This window comes from Cryptomeria japonica, chromosome 11 (genome assembly GCF_030272615.1).
Source record: "Cryptomeria japonica chromosome 11, Sugi_1.0, whole genome shotgun sequence".
NCBI classification, from domain to species: domain Eukaryota; kingdom Viridiplantae; phylum Streptophyta; class Pinopsida; order Cupressales; family Cupressaceae; genus Cryptomeria; species Cryptomeria japonica.
The window spans coordinates 36328709-36345033 of NC_081415.1; positions in this window are offsets into that span (position 1 = coordinate 36328709).

Sequence of the window (16325 nt, forward strand, 5' to 3'; positions counted from 1 at the left end):
CAATTATCTTACTTACTGATTCTTTAACTAACTCTCTAATATACTATTAGGTTATCACTTATTATACACACTTCCAATGGGTTACCAAGCATCCACTCTAGGCACGAACCCCAATCGAAAGCCACTTTCCCATATGAGATCAAAATAGAGGAAATGATCATTTGGTAAAACATGACTTCATAAGAGGCGCATTAACTAACGGTACTCTAACTAGAGATCTGACCAACTATGGTCAACCATGAAACATAATTTGACACCCGGATAAAGGATATGACCAATTACAACACCACCACAAAACAATAGTCAAACTCAATACTAAGGACATAAATAGGTACCCCAAATCAATCCATATGATAGGGTCTTATCAAACAAAATAAGGTCTTGCGATTACTTAAGCAACAACGAATACAAAAATTAAACTTGTACAGGCGATAACCGGAAAAGACAATCTTCTTTCCTATTGATTTAAACAATAAAATCGATCCAATTTTCTAACTGATCTAAGTTTGATTACAGTTTGTATGCCTTGTCTAGGCATAGGTCATTCATGGTTTCTAACTCACTAAAGTTTATTTGCACCATAAAACTACATAAATACGTCATCATGAGTTTTCAAACCAAATTCACATGAATATAATTAAATAAACATTAATCAATTAAAATATGATATTTATTCATCAAAATAAAACATCATTCTCATACTGGATCGAAAACAATTTCTCAAAATTCATCTTTTTCAAAACCAAGTTACTCTTTTCAGATTTAAGGAAATATACATTTAAAGAAAACAAAAATAGATAAACATCTCGTAAATTACCCAAAATATTTTTCCTGTATATATTTAAACAAATATACAAACCTAAGATATTAATTAGTATACATATCTCCAACTATATATACCTTAATTTATAAATTCAATATTTCAACCACAATTAATATATATTTAAAAAAATATATACATTAGTTAATAAAGACAATTAATATATAATTAATAATACTCATTAATTATAATTCACTACAATTAATATATATAAATCATATACATTAATTTGTAATTAATAATTAATATATTATTAATAATATACAATAATTTAAAAGTAATAATAATAAAACATTTTTTTTAATAATAAAAAGAAACTTTATTTAATAATTAAAAAAAAGAAACTTTTTTTTTTTGAAAAGGGTAAGGGGAAACCCATGTCATTCCCCTTTCCTTTGGGAAGGGATGTGGGGATCATGTCATGGTCTCCATGTCATGGCTCTCCCTTGGTAGCCCAAGGCGTAAGGTTGGGGTTGAGCCTTGGCTCCCCCACCTCATGTAAAACAATATTTTTTTTAATTATTTATTTATTTATTTTTTAATTTATTTCTTGTTAAAAATTAATAGCAACTGCCAAAAATACAGTCTCTGCAGAGGCAAAATTAATTAATAATTAAATTTTTTTTCTTTCAGCAAACATGTTTGTTTTTAAGAAAAAACACAGGTGATCAAATATTCAAAAATTTGATGAACAACCAAAACTACCAAAAAAATTCTTCAACCAAAACCCATATTTGGGCAAAAAGGACCATTTTTACATAATGATTCAACGATCTTTGCAATTACACAAGCTATTATGCATAACTTTAAAAGCCCAAATCCAAAATCAATGAGGAAATCAATCTGGAAGATTTTTAAACAACAAATGCATACATTTCAAAACCCAAACAGTAATTTTTTTTTTCAACAAAGGAACAATTAAGAATCCTACCTCCATTTGCAATCCTAGATGAGATTTGTTGAAGAGCCGAATCCTCCAGCTCAAGAAATTCTTTCTCCTCCCAAAATCCCCAAATTTTTCCATCCAAAAATATTTTCCAAAAAAATCAACCTCCTCTATTTTTCCAAAAATCTAGGTTAAATGGGAGAGGTTTCACCAAAATTCCATTTTTGGATTTAAAATATTTTATTTTAAATAAATCCCAAAAATCATTCTTTTAAACTATATCAATACATTAAACTTGCTTTTCAATTTAAAATTGATTTTCTCAAATAACTGAAATTAACCTTTCTATTTCAAAAGCCAACAAGATTAAATTAATTATATTTCAATTAAATTTAAATATTTCTTTTCCAACATCAAAACATAATAAATTTAACATTAAAATTAACTATTTAATTGAACTTGCTACCAACCTGAATTAAGCAATTCAATTAACAATTAATCACATAAAAAGGGAGCCTATTTAATTTAGTCCCCATAATACTAATGCAAAAACACACGTTAAATCAAATTAAAGATTAAGGATTAATTATTCGATTAAACCACACACAAAACATGCAACCCTAGAAAGCCAAATGAACAGAGGACCCGCAAACCCAACCTAAAGGGAATACAAATGACGACTGACGATGCTTACTTGAGCATGACTATGGTCAAATGAGGATATTACAACCATCTAATCCAAATTTGTCAAGACCAAAGAGCTACACTCAAACTTGTGAATCTAGGCAGAGACAAACATCGCACCCATGCTGGACTCTACCTGAAATCTCCTACAACCTAGAGTCATACATTGATACATATATAAACTTAATGAAAGTGTTAACCCGAGATAATAACATGAAATAGGAGAATTAATAACTTGCTTATGAATTGGTGTGAAAACCACATTAACAGGTCTGCACTAAAATCATAACATCTAACTATAATTATTATATTATGATATACTAACCAAGGTCAAACCGAGATTAGAAGCTGATCAGGGCAGGGGTACTACATTCTTCCCCCTAGGTTCCGACTTACTCCTCGAAGTCGTAATGCTAGATGGAGAACGTGTCGCACACATTAGCCCTGAAACTCATTCAACAAATATGAAATTGCACATAGGAATCTTTCCATAAATAAATGACACATTATTGCTAAATCCTTTATGAATGCCATTATACATTGGCAAGATACATCTTAAGCCATACACTTCTTAAAATATTCTAGGAATTATCAATAATCATAGTAGAGATACAAGAACTTTCTTCCTTTCATTACACCAAATTAAAACATTAAAAGAGGTAAGCAAAAATTACCATACTCATCTATCAAACATGCCAGGAAAACATGCCATCATGATCAATTTATTTTACCAATTCATCTTTTTCATAAAACTTTATCACATAGAATTAGCTTCAAATATCAATTTCTACAACCAAGTTAACTTCCATGAAATAAGAGCAACACAGATAACTTAATTGCTTACACTTGCCAAGCATATACGAACCTTTCCAATGACTATGTCCTATAACATAGTTACAAGTTAACACAATTTACTCCATGATACACATAATAACCATCCACATAACAAGAATGCACAACTCAAAAGGCCACATGTGAGCATGTCTAATGCTCGGTCAAAGATAACATGCATGATCAAAATCTTTGTGTTTGATCTCAGAACAATAATATGATCATAAATATTCAATATCTCACTCAAAGGCTTGATGGTGCTAGGGCACACCATAGTGGTGCTGCCTTCCATACAAGACCTTTGTGAACATCCCTTGTTGAGTAAGGTGATTAGCCTCCAAGAGATAGTCACCACACATAGGTAGGTAGTGGATCCTAGCTGCATCACAGCCTTACATACCCCCATCCTCAAGGTTCCCTATGTCTACTTCCTCGTACACACTCTACCAAGACCGTCTCATACATCCTTGGAGAGGAATTTCACTTTTCACCACAAGACCAACATACAAAAACAATAAGGAGAAACTAGTTTAGCCACCAAAGTATAGATGAATAAAGATAATAAATCATCAATTCCAATAGTAAGGCAAGAAAATAATCTGGAATTTGCAACACCAAATCAAGTAAGCAAACGATCACAAGATCATGGCTAAACCTTCAAAGTCAAAGTAGAATAAATTGTTGATCCACAAAGAAATAAATAAGAATATCACAACTGCACATAACATCACTTTGTGACTAGCATCTAGCCACCAATGAGGAAGGAAGGAACAATCAAAAAACTGTTGCAGAAGCTCATCATGTGGTGCGACCTAGTCACACATTCATATGTCATGGTAGTGTGCACCTCGACATCACCCCACATCATGTCGTCACGTGGCATGGTAATACTCCAAGTGGAGAAGACATGCAATGGATGTATCTTGCATGGTAGTGTACCTCATGGAAACAAGCACACGTAGGTCATGTCCTGCATAGCAACGTATCTATCAGGATACTCGTCGTAAGCCAGAGGTATAGATGACTAAGGTCTAGCCACATGTACACCAACACCTACTAACTAGCAGCTCATGTGGATAAACCTACCTTTCATGAAGACAAGGCAAAGGATCCTCCAAAATACCCCACTACTATGCTCAAATAAAGGAAAGGAATAGGCTACCACACATAAACCTACAAATAGATTCATCAAAAGGGAAAGTATTGACTACACCTTTGATACAGTTTTATTGTATAACTATATCATTCCTTGAAATAGAGAAGCTAAAGTCACTTCGCACCGACATTACTCATACGCCGATCCATACTATTCAAGGAATGGTGAGTTCTAATACTAACCCTTAACATACTAAATTACCAACCTGAGGTTTGGTACTGAGTACGAAAACAAATAAGCAACATCACATAAACAATATGGTTTCCCATACTAATAAGCAACATATCCTCCATGGTTAATTACGTCACCAACCCATGGGCACATATAATAAGCATTGGTTTCTTACGATACACACGAATACACCAGTACTGGTTTAGTCATACTTAAGGGGAGTAATTTTCAGTACACTATCATCTACTCAAGGAAGATTTAAATAATGCTTCTCACATAAATAACTGAATCAAGTTTACTCTAGATACAAGTATTGAAATAATTAACAACTCACAATTACATAAGGAAATAACATCATTCCTATATCTTTCTCGAATTTTCACTAAGCATTCGAATTCACATTACTAAATATGCAAATTTTTTTCTGAAGCTTAAGACTTTCATCTTTCCATAAGAAGCCCAAAACAAAACATACAATTTCATATGAATTATAAAAATTCTTTTTAAATCAATGCATTCTTAGTAGCATTTCTAAAAATCTTATAATCTAGGCAAAAAGAAGGGAAAGAGAGTTTGGTAACCAAACTATTTCCTACATAGACACAAGATCAACAAAATCACACTACATGCTAAAATTTCTCACTATAAGCCTATCATTTCAATTGCACAGTTTTCATTTCGCTATCGCTTTAGAAGGATGCCAAACAACCTAACATGACATTTCCAATTATTATGGTTGCAACATAATCTTCTAGTTTTCCAAACAACAAAGATCAAAATAGGTAATCTTATCGATGATGCACTCACTACTTTAATACAATACAAACACATATCATAATTTACAACCTATCATTCATAATTAAATTATGATCAAAAGGTAAGCGAGGAGCTATCAACAAAGTAATACATATTGATGCATGCACATTAAACAAGCTTTTCATTCACACTCTCTAAACATAATAAGGTAATTACATATACCCAAAAGCAAGTTCAATGGAGCATTGCTAAAATAAATCCTCAATCAAACTGGTTTAATGAAACACATAAAACAATCTTTCGCGGAACACATTAATACACTCTCGAATCTACTATAACATGTTCCCTTTAATACTTCTTTTACAAACAAAGTAGTTTCAAATAACAACTATTCACATATTAATTCACATTACTTAAGATAGAATTTAATTATGTTACTTCTACAAAACACATGGAGAATTCCTTAATGTACACATACAATTTTCTCTCAATAACCAATATGAACTTTCAACTTGAAGCCCTTTTATAATCTAAAGACAAATAAGCATCATAAGGCTCACACAAGGGCTCAAGAAGTCACACCCTTTCTCTCGCAAAAAGAAAACTCAAATCAAAAATAATTACACATATCCCAAACATTTTAATTTCTAGAGAGAGAGAGGAGGAAGGGTGATAATCATTCAATTTGCTACAAAATAAGCATTCAATATTTACCATACTAGTCCTTCAAGCGAACAACACTAAGTTAGATCATAATCTTAAACAAGCACATTTCGTACTTTCATATTAAAGACAAGCATTGACCAACCCAAAGGATTAGTCTAAAGAGCACAACAATCAATAAGGAAGGTACATACGACTCTCTTTCAGAGTGACTAAACGTAGACCAAGATATCAATAAGCAAACAAAGCACAGATAATCACTCAAGAACAAAAACATCAATAAGGTGAAATCAAGGTGTGAACACACACATTACACACAATTAAGGTTTGCTCGAAAGAATACGCAAAAGAACAGAACATGAGTCATTAAGATCTTCAAGATCCTATTCCTCAATTACACGCATACAAAAGGAGGACAAGCATACAGCATAAGGTCGATACACCTCACACCAACTAAGGGCACAAGCGACACTAGAGATTCTAGTGTTTGCAACTTGGGCTCTGATACCAAATGTAATGCCCCGCTAGGAAACCCCAAAGGGATTAAGCTAAAACACAAGAATAGACTCCAATAATTCTTTTTTAAAGTTAAACACAACCTAATGATACAAGGAGTTATAAAAAATTCAGATAGCATAGCGGAAGACTAAACAAAACCTACAGAGTTTCCCAACGTGATTACGTAATTTAACATCTAACTCGACTCACGACATCTGACCCAGTAAAGTGCGTTAACTTAATTTCATGTTATTACTTTAAACAAGGATAAAAATTTTTCAGTAAATTAACATTACCGATAAAAGGATGTGTTCATCCATTATGGTTGAAGATGAGTCTAACATGAGGAAATCTACCCGTTGAAGTTGAAACATAGATTACATATGAATTCATCCATTAAGGTTAAACTATAGCTATTATGATGAAGTTCATTTATTAAGGTTAAAATGTAAATAACTAAATGAAGTTCATCCATTAGAATTACAATTTAGGTAATATGACGAGTTCATCCAATAATTGTTATCCATTCATTATATTCAATCTTACATTAAACACATGCCATGCATCTTGTTCCAAAATGCACTAAAATTTCATCATAACTAATGAGATCTTTTAATGCATACTTATTTTTATTAGCAATAATAGAATGCATTCTTTCATGATCCAATTTTCTACATTTAAGAGATGACTGCATACATGCATTTACGGTAAATCTCATCTAATCCACTTATACATTCCATCAAAATGCCCTCCATACATACTAACAGTAAACATGAAACATAAGAAAAAAACATCACATAACACGAAATTGATATCGGAGTTCACCCCTAAAGGGCTACATCTCTGGGTCTGCTCAACTACAAGACCCCTCCGATCATTTAAATAAGTTAAGAATACATAAGGTTCACATCATTTAGAATCTTGCCATCAAGGAGAACATATCCAATATACGAACGACCACATCGGTCAAATAAATACAAAAATGATCCCTAAATAGGAAAGGATCCAACTGAACATAATCATAGCAAATAGAAAGGTCCACTCGAGCATCTGCAAAACTAAGTCATCGCAACCCAAGGTCTAGCAGGATATCAGGTTCTCAGAAGGGCATAAGCAATAAGATGACTCCACAAAAGTGCTCCTATAAAGACAATACAATAGCACACTAGCAAATATAGGGGATAAGTGTCATCACACAACCTGGTATGGTTACCATGGCAGTTCTTCATAGGTTCCGGCCGCATCCACTAGGTTACCCTAGCAACCTAATCTAAACCTCTAACCCATCCAAGTCTCATGTGGACCCAGACATTCTTCCATGAAGACAAGAATGATGGTTTGTCATTTTAGGCCTTCTCATAGCATGTCGAGTCTATACTAGCACTCATCCCATGTGTGAGGCACAATTAGCTTACTTAGTGATTCATTAACTAAGTCTTTAATATACTATTCTGCTATCACTTATTAGACACACTTCCAATGGGTTACCCTACAGCCACTTTGGGCATGGCCCCCAATCGAAAGCCACTTTCCCATACAACACTAGACTATACTCAAACGAACTCAAAAACCAAGGAATACAGATGGTCAAACAAATAGAGTTCAAAATGGAGGAAACAACCATTTGGTCAAACATGACTTCATAAGAGGTGCACTGACTGATGGTACTCTAACTAAAGACCAGACTAGCTATGGTCAAACACGAAACATCATTTGACACCCACATAAAGGATATGACCAATTACAACACCACCACAAAACAACGATCAAACTCGATACTAAGGACATAAATAGGTACCCCAAATCAATCCATATGATAGGGTCTTATCAAACAAAATAAGGTCTTGCGATTACTTAAGCAACAACGAATACAAAAATTAAACTTGTACAGGCGATAACCGGAAAAGACAATCTTCTTTCCTATTGATTTAAACAATAAAATCGATCCAATTTTCTAACTGATCTAAGTTTGATTACAGTTTGTATGCCTTGTCTAGGCATAGGTCATTCATGGTTTCTAACTCACTAAAGTTTATTTGCACCATAAAACTACATAAATACGTCATCATGAGTTTTCAAACCAAATTCACATGAATATAATTAAATAAACATTAATCAATTAAAATATGATATATATTAATCAAAATAAAACATCATTCTCATACTGGTTTGAAAAGAATTTCTCAAAATTCATCTTTTTCAGAACCAAGTTTCTCTTTTCAGATTTAAGGAAATATACATTTAAAGAAACCAAAAATAGATAAACATCTCCCAAATTACCCAAAATCTTTCCTTGCATATATTTAAACAAATATACAAACCTAAGATATTAATTAGTATATATATCTCTAGCTATATATACCTTAATTTATAAATTCAATATTTCAACCATAATTAATATATATTTAAAAAAAAATACATCAATTAATAAAGACAATTAATATATAATTAATAATATTCATTAATTATAATTCACTACAATTAATATATATAAATAATATACATTAATTAGTAATTAATAATTAATATATTATTAATAATATAAATTAATTTAAAAGTAATAATATAACATTTTTTTTTTTAGAAACCTTTTTCTTTTAACAATAAAAAGAAACTTTACTTAATAATTAAAAAAAAGAAACTTTTTTTTTTTTAAATGTTATGGGGAAACCCACGGGGGTTTCCCCTTTCCTTTGGGAAGGGATGTGGGGACCATGTCATGGTCTCCCCATAGCCACGCCTATGTGGAGACCATGCCATGGTCTCCACGCCATGGCTCTCCCTTGGCGGCCTAAGGCGTGAGGTTGGGGTTGAGCCTTGGCTCCCCCACCTCATGTAAAACAATATTTTTATTTATTTAATTATTTTTTAATTTATTTTCTATTAAAAATTAACAGCAATAGCCAAAAACACAGTCTCAGCAGAGGCAAAATTAATTAATTATTTTATTTTATTTTTCTAGCAAACATGGTTTTTTTAAAAAAAAAACACAGGTTATCAAATATTCAAAAATTTGATGAATAACCAAAACTACCAGAAAATTTCTTCAACCAAAACCCATATTTGGGCAAAAAGGACCATTTTTACATAATGATTCAACCATCTTTGCAAGAACACAAGCTATTATTTATAACTTTATAAACCCACATCCAAAATCAATCAGGAAATCAATTTGGGAGATTTTTCAACGACAAATGCATACATTTCAAAACCCAAACAGTAATTTTTTTTTTTCAACAAAGGAACAATTAAGAATCCTACCTCCATTTGCAATCCTAGTTGAGATTTGTTGAAGAGCCCAATCCTCTAGCTCAAGAAATTCTTTCTCCTCCCAAAATCTGCAAAATTTTCCATCCAAAAATATTTTTCCAAAAAAATCAACCTCCTCTATTTTCCCAAAACTATAGGTTAAATGGGAGAGGTTTGACCAAAATTCCATTTTTGGATTTAAAATATTTTATTTTAAATAAATCCCAAAAATCATTCTTTTAAACTATATCAATACATTAAACGTGCTTTTCAATTTAAAATTGATTTTCTTAAATAACTGAAATTAACCTTTCTATTTCAAAAAGCCAACAAGATTAAATTAATTCTATTTCAATTAAATTTAAATATTTCTTTTCCAACATCAAAACATAATAAATTTAACATTAAAATTAACTATTTAATTGAACTTGCTACCAACTTGAATTAAGCAATTCCATTAATGATTAATCACATAAAAAGGGAGCCTATTTAATTTAGTCCCCAAAAAACTAATGCGAAAATACACATTAAATCAAATTTAAGATTAAGGATTAATTACTCAATTAAACCACACACAAAACATGCAACCCAAGAAAGCCAAACGAACAGATGACCCACAAAACCAACCCAAAGGGAATACTGACGATGATTAATGATGCTCACTAGAGCATGACTATGGTCAAACGAGGATATTATGACCACCTAATCCAAAATCTAAGGACCAAAGAGGTACACTCAAACTTGTGAATTCGGGCAAAGACGAACCTCGCACACATGTGGTACTGTATGTGAAATCTCCTCCAACCAAGAGTCATACATGCATACATATATAAACTTAATGAAAGTGTTAGCCAGAGATAATAACACGAAATAGGAGAATTAATAACTTGCATACGAATTGGTGTGAAACCCACATTAATAGGTATGCACTAAAATCAAAACATCTGACTATAATCATTATATTATGATAAACTAACCAAGGTCAAACTAAGATTAGAAATTGATCAGGGCAAGGATACTACATTCTTCCCACCTAGGTTCCGACTTACTCCTGGAACATGTCACATTCATTAGCCCTGGAACTCATTCAATAAATATCAAATTGCACATAGGAATCTTTCCATAAATAAATGAAACATTATTGCTAAATCCTTTACAAATGTCATTATCCATTGGCAAGATACATCTAAAACCATACACTTCTTAAAATATTCTAGGAATTATCAATAATTATAGTTAAGATATAATTACTTTCTTCCTTTTATTACACCAAATTAAAACATTAAAAGAGGTAAGCAACAATTACCATACTCATCTATCAAACATGACAAGAAAACATGCCATCATGATCAATTTCTTTTACCAATCCATCTTTTTCATAAAACTTTATCACATAGATCTAGCTGCAAATATCAATTTCTACAACCAAGTTAACTTCCATGAACTAAGACCAACATAGATAACTCAGTTGCTTACACTTGCCAGGCATATAAGAACCTTTCCAATGACTATGTCCCATAACATAGTGACAAGTTAACACAATTTACTTCATGATACACATAATAACCATCCACATAACTAGAATTCACAACTCAAAAGGCCACATGTCAGCATGCCTAATGTTCGGTCAAAGATAACATGCACAATCAACATCTCTATGTCTGGTTTTAAAACAATAATATAATCATAAATATCCAATATTTTACTTAAAGGCTTGATGGTGCTCGGGAACACCATAGCAGTGCTACCTTCCATGCAAGACCTTCGTGAACATCCCTTGTTGAGTAAGGTGGTTAGCCTCCAAGAGATAGTCACCACACATAAGTAGGTAGTGGATCCTAGCTACATCATAGCCTCATATACCCCCGTCCTCAAGGTTTCATATGTCTACTTCCTCATACACACTCTACCAAGACCGTCTCATACGTCCTTGGAGAGGAATTTCAATTTTCAACACAAGACTAGCATATGAAAACAATAAGGATAAACCAGTTTAGCCACAAAAGTAGAGATAAATAAATATAATAAATTATCAATTCCAATAGTAAGGCAAGAAAATAATCTAGAATTTGCAACACCAAATCAAGTAAGCAAAAGATCACAAGATTGTGGCTAAGCCTTCAAAGTCAAAGTAGAATAAATTGCTAATCCACAAAGAAATAAATAAGAATATCACAACTGCATATAACATCACTATGTGACTATCATCTAGCCACCAACGAGGAAGGAAGGAACAATTGAAAAACTATCGCAGAAGCTCATCATGTGGTGCGGCCTAGTCACACATCCACATGTCATGGCAGTGTGCACCTCGACATCACCCCACATCGCATCATCACGCGGCATGGCAATACTCCAAGCGGAGAAGACACGCAATGGACGTATCCCACATGGTAGTGTACCTCATGGAAATAAGCACATGCAGGTCACGTCCTACATAGCTGCGTATCTATCAGGATACTCGTTGTAAGCCAGAGGTGTATTTTGTGAATTCTGTTATTTTAAAATTATGACGGTCCTTACGTTTGGTAACATAGCAACAAAATTATGTTATTTCTTGTCTATAACCTTATGTATTTGAACACATGGCAATGAATTATTCTTGATTATGTGTATTTTGTGAATTTTATTATTTTAAAATTATGTCTTGTCACCAAAATTTTCTCATTTATCTATTAATTGATTCTTGAACATAACTTATTTTCTATTGATTTCCGCAATTTTGTAATTTCAAGTTGTAAACTATTTACATTTCATTTGTGATTTCGTTTACATTCTGGTGGTGGCTAGATTTGTGATTTATGTTGCTAGTCCTCATATGTGATCTCTATATTAATCCTGATGTGGAAGCATATTGTCTGTGTGATGGAAGAAAAGTGTGACTTTTTGTGATTGATTATTGAAGAAAATGTTTATGATATCAAATCTACATTAGTTTCTTTGGAAAATAAATTAATACACACAAAGATTACAAGTGCATACAAGAACATTTAAGTGCCTCAACTTATACTTGACTTCTTATCAAGAATTTAAAAGAACACCCCTCACCACTAATCTAAATGATATCCATGTCATCAATTCAAGAGTTTTTTATGGATATTTATAGCACCAATTGTTTAAAAAAATTCAATCATAATCCAAAATAATATTGTCCAAAAATAAATATATTATTATAGTGGAAACTTATATACTAAGATAAATTTGCTAGTCTATGTTAATGAATATATACATAAAAATTATTCATTTACCCATTTCCTCCTAAGGCCAAAATATGCTTACTTAAGCCAAATCGAAAGCCTAAATGCACACTCAATTCTTCAAACTAAATGCTAAATGAGAATATTCATATGAATCAAAATAGGATTTAGGGTCCTTGTCAACAAATTAATTACTCAGCCTACATTATTCTCTCCTAGTATCCTATGGCTTAACATAGGGATAAATAAACATGAATAAAATACACATACCCTTTATCTTTAAAAAAAAAAAAAACTAACTTTTTAATTAATCCAACCTCCATCTATAGGTCTGAAAGTTGTTATGTTGTTTTGTTATCTCCCATGCACCCCTAGATCATTAAGTTATTTCAATTTGAGGTTTCAAAATTTAAAGGTGTCTAAAGGTGCTACCTAGAATTAGAATAAAGTGAGTCATATTTTGGAAGACCAAGCTATTTATGGTCCCATGCAATAGACAAGTCCATCAGAGTTCAAGTAAAATAAAATAAGGCATGTAAAATTGAGAAAGTGCATGGTGCGAAGGATCAATAGGGTTACAAGATACCAAAAGTAAAGACCGCCATAATTTTAAAATAATATATTTCTTAAAATACACATAATTAAGAATATATCATTGCCACGTGTCTAGATATATAACGAAAGAGACAGGAAATTACATAAGCTGACAACAAGATAAGCATAAGGAAACATATACCTTTACACTAAGCCATAAGGTCGAAAAAAATAAATGTGTAAGCAACAAATCATGATGAATACCCTATCAGGAACTCCCAACATCTATCTCCCTCATGCCCATCATGGACAAGAATATTGTCAGAGCACATTTCCACCTTACCATGAAGTAGTTACACTTCCCCGGAATCTTTCATGACATGAAAGATACCCATCCTAGCATGAGGAAGACTAACAATGTGATACTAAAAAGAGTAATGGAATTGTGCGACTATCTATATTCTACACTAATGTAATGATGTCATGACTCACAAGAAGCGTATAATGCACATGCAAAGACAGGATCATCAATCCTTTCTTAACTATTCAAAATCATTTCCGAGATCTTAGTTCCATCTCAAACATAGAGAATCACAAGAATGCATCTGTTCTTTTCTAATTAATGATTTTATCCCACATAAATTCAATACAGTCACATCATTCTAATATATTAATTAATTAAATGAGACGTTTAAGGAGAGAACATCATGGTTAGTGATTTCGAGAAGTAACTTAAAAATAACTTTAAATAAATCATAAGAAGCTCACAAAAGATCACACTTTGGTATATATTGTGCACATAATCATATGTTAGTTTCATCTTTCTTCACACTAGAAACCTTCAAACATAAAGTAAGCAAACCACTCAAAGGGATTCAGGTGCATTATGAATAACAATATCTTCAAGATATCCCCATAAAGATTTGAAATCTAATTCAATCACATTGTTTAATAAAAGATATTATAGACTAAATTTAGTGAGTCAAATATCATCAATAAGGGAAGAAAAATTTAAGATCTTATCAATGCTCAAAGATACTAGTTTAAGACTTCAATTCTTGATCTAAAGTCTCCATCTCTATTAGTCAACCGTCATAAGAAAAATACTAGTGTATAATATCAATATTTCATTTATTTATAATAGGTACTTATGGATTAATTAATATCTCCATATCTTAAAGCAATGTGGTTGTACCCACGTACACTCCATAGCTAGCTAAGTGTATAACGAGATTGAATGTATTACTAGTTGACTCAAGATCTAGGAACAATCTTGAATAACACATCATAATCTTAATGAGATCAATCTTTATTATGATCCATAAAGACTTTAAAAACTCTTAATTATCTATAATTCTCCTTAATAAGATTTGAATACTATAATGTTTAATATAAGAGCAATTATAAAGTAGCCATTAACTTAATCATTTTCACTATCATTCAAATATAATGTATACTCAATGTTTATTGGTCTTTTAAAAGGTTGATTTCAGAAGTATCCTCAAATGACAGTTTAGATAAGATTGCAAATATTTTCACATAAAATATTGAGCCCTCACACGAAAAAATGTAGTGTAAGGAAGGGTTTACACCAAATGCAAGGGAGCTTTACAAAAGGAAAGAAGCATGTATCCATAAATAATGCCTTAAAGTAAGAGTGGATATAATTAGAAAGAGCAATTAACCCATAAACAACTGAAATAATATAAGAATCCACAATCATAATATGAAATTAGGAGAATGTGTGATAGTTTTGAAGCAAGTAAGGGAGTCAACTCAGAACCTAAACATATTATTGAGATGGTAAGAAATCAGAAATAATATTAAAATCTTGAAAGCTAGCAATTGAGAAAATATGATTTGAGGGTAATAACTCTTATTGTCATCATCATATAGGTTTAATATATATAATATGTAAACACATGTACACTATATATATTATTTAATAAACAAACATAGAATGCATAAATTTACTAAAATATCTTTATATACAAAAATAACAAAGGCATGAATATCATCATTTAGGTATACATACTGTTCATTGCTTAACATCTGTTAAAAATTACCAAGAGATTTGCTCACAGTCTTTAGATTTAGCCAAATACTTTATTTCTATGTATTTCCTCCTCCCACAAAGGTTTCAAATTTTTCTTAATAATTCATTGCTTAGTAATTATCAAATATCACTATGTGCTATTGCTAATCCTCTTCACTATTTAAAATCCGAGTGCATCACTTCATATATAACATCCCCAAATCATGCTTATTATTATTATTTTTTTTATTCCCATAATATTTTAAGCTAATCTAAAATACTATTTATACACAACACTTCGGATTACTTTTCATGCATTAATTAAATCAACTCTAAATACGACACCAATATATGTTTTTGTTGGTGTAAATAATTATTCATCATGGATATTATTACACTTACTTAAGTTTACTTAGGATAATGCATTTCATAGTAGTTTGGATATGAGACACTTGGGTGTTTGTGCCACATTGGGATAGTGTGTGTAGGAGAAATTCCACCTCTTATGGTGTTGATCTTGTTATTACACTATCATATCCACTTATTGTGGAGTGATAATTCCACCTTCGGTGGGTGATCCACCTCATGTGGAATATTATATTATTTCTCCTACCTACCCACACCTATTTCCTACCTACCCTTGTTTCTTATTGAGCCACATGTCATATTTGTGTGCTCATACATATCCCTAGCCTTGCCTATATAAGCAGGGTCATCTACATTGTATGTAACAACAATAATCCAGTTGATTGTTGATCATTTTCTATTGATGAGAATACAGTTTATTCTTGTCCCATATTATGTCTCTATCTTGTACATTTCATTGACCTCTTGATCTTGGCAAA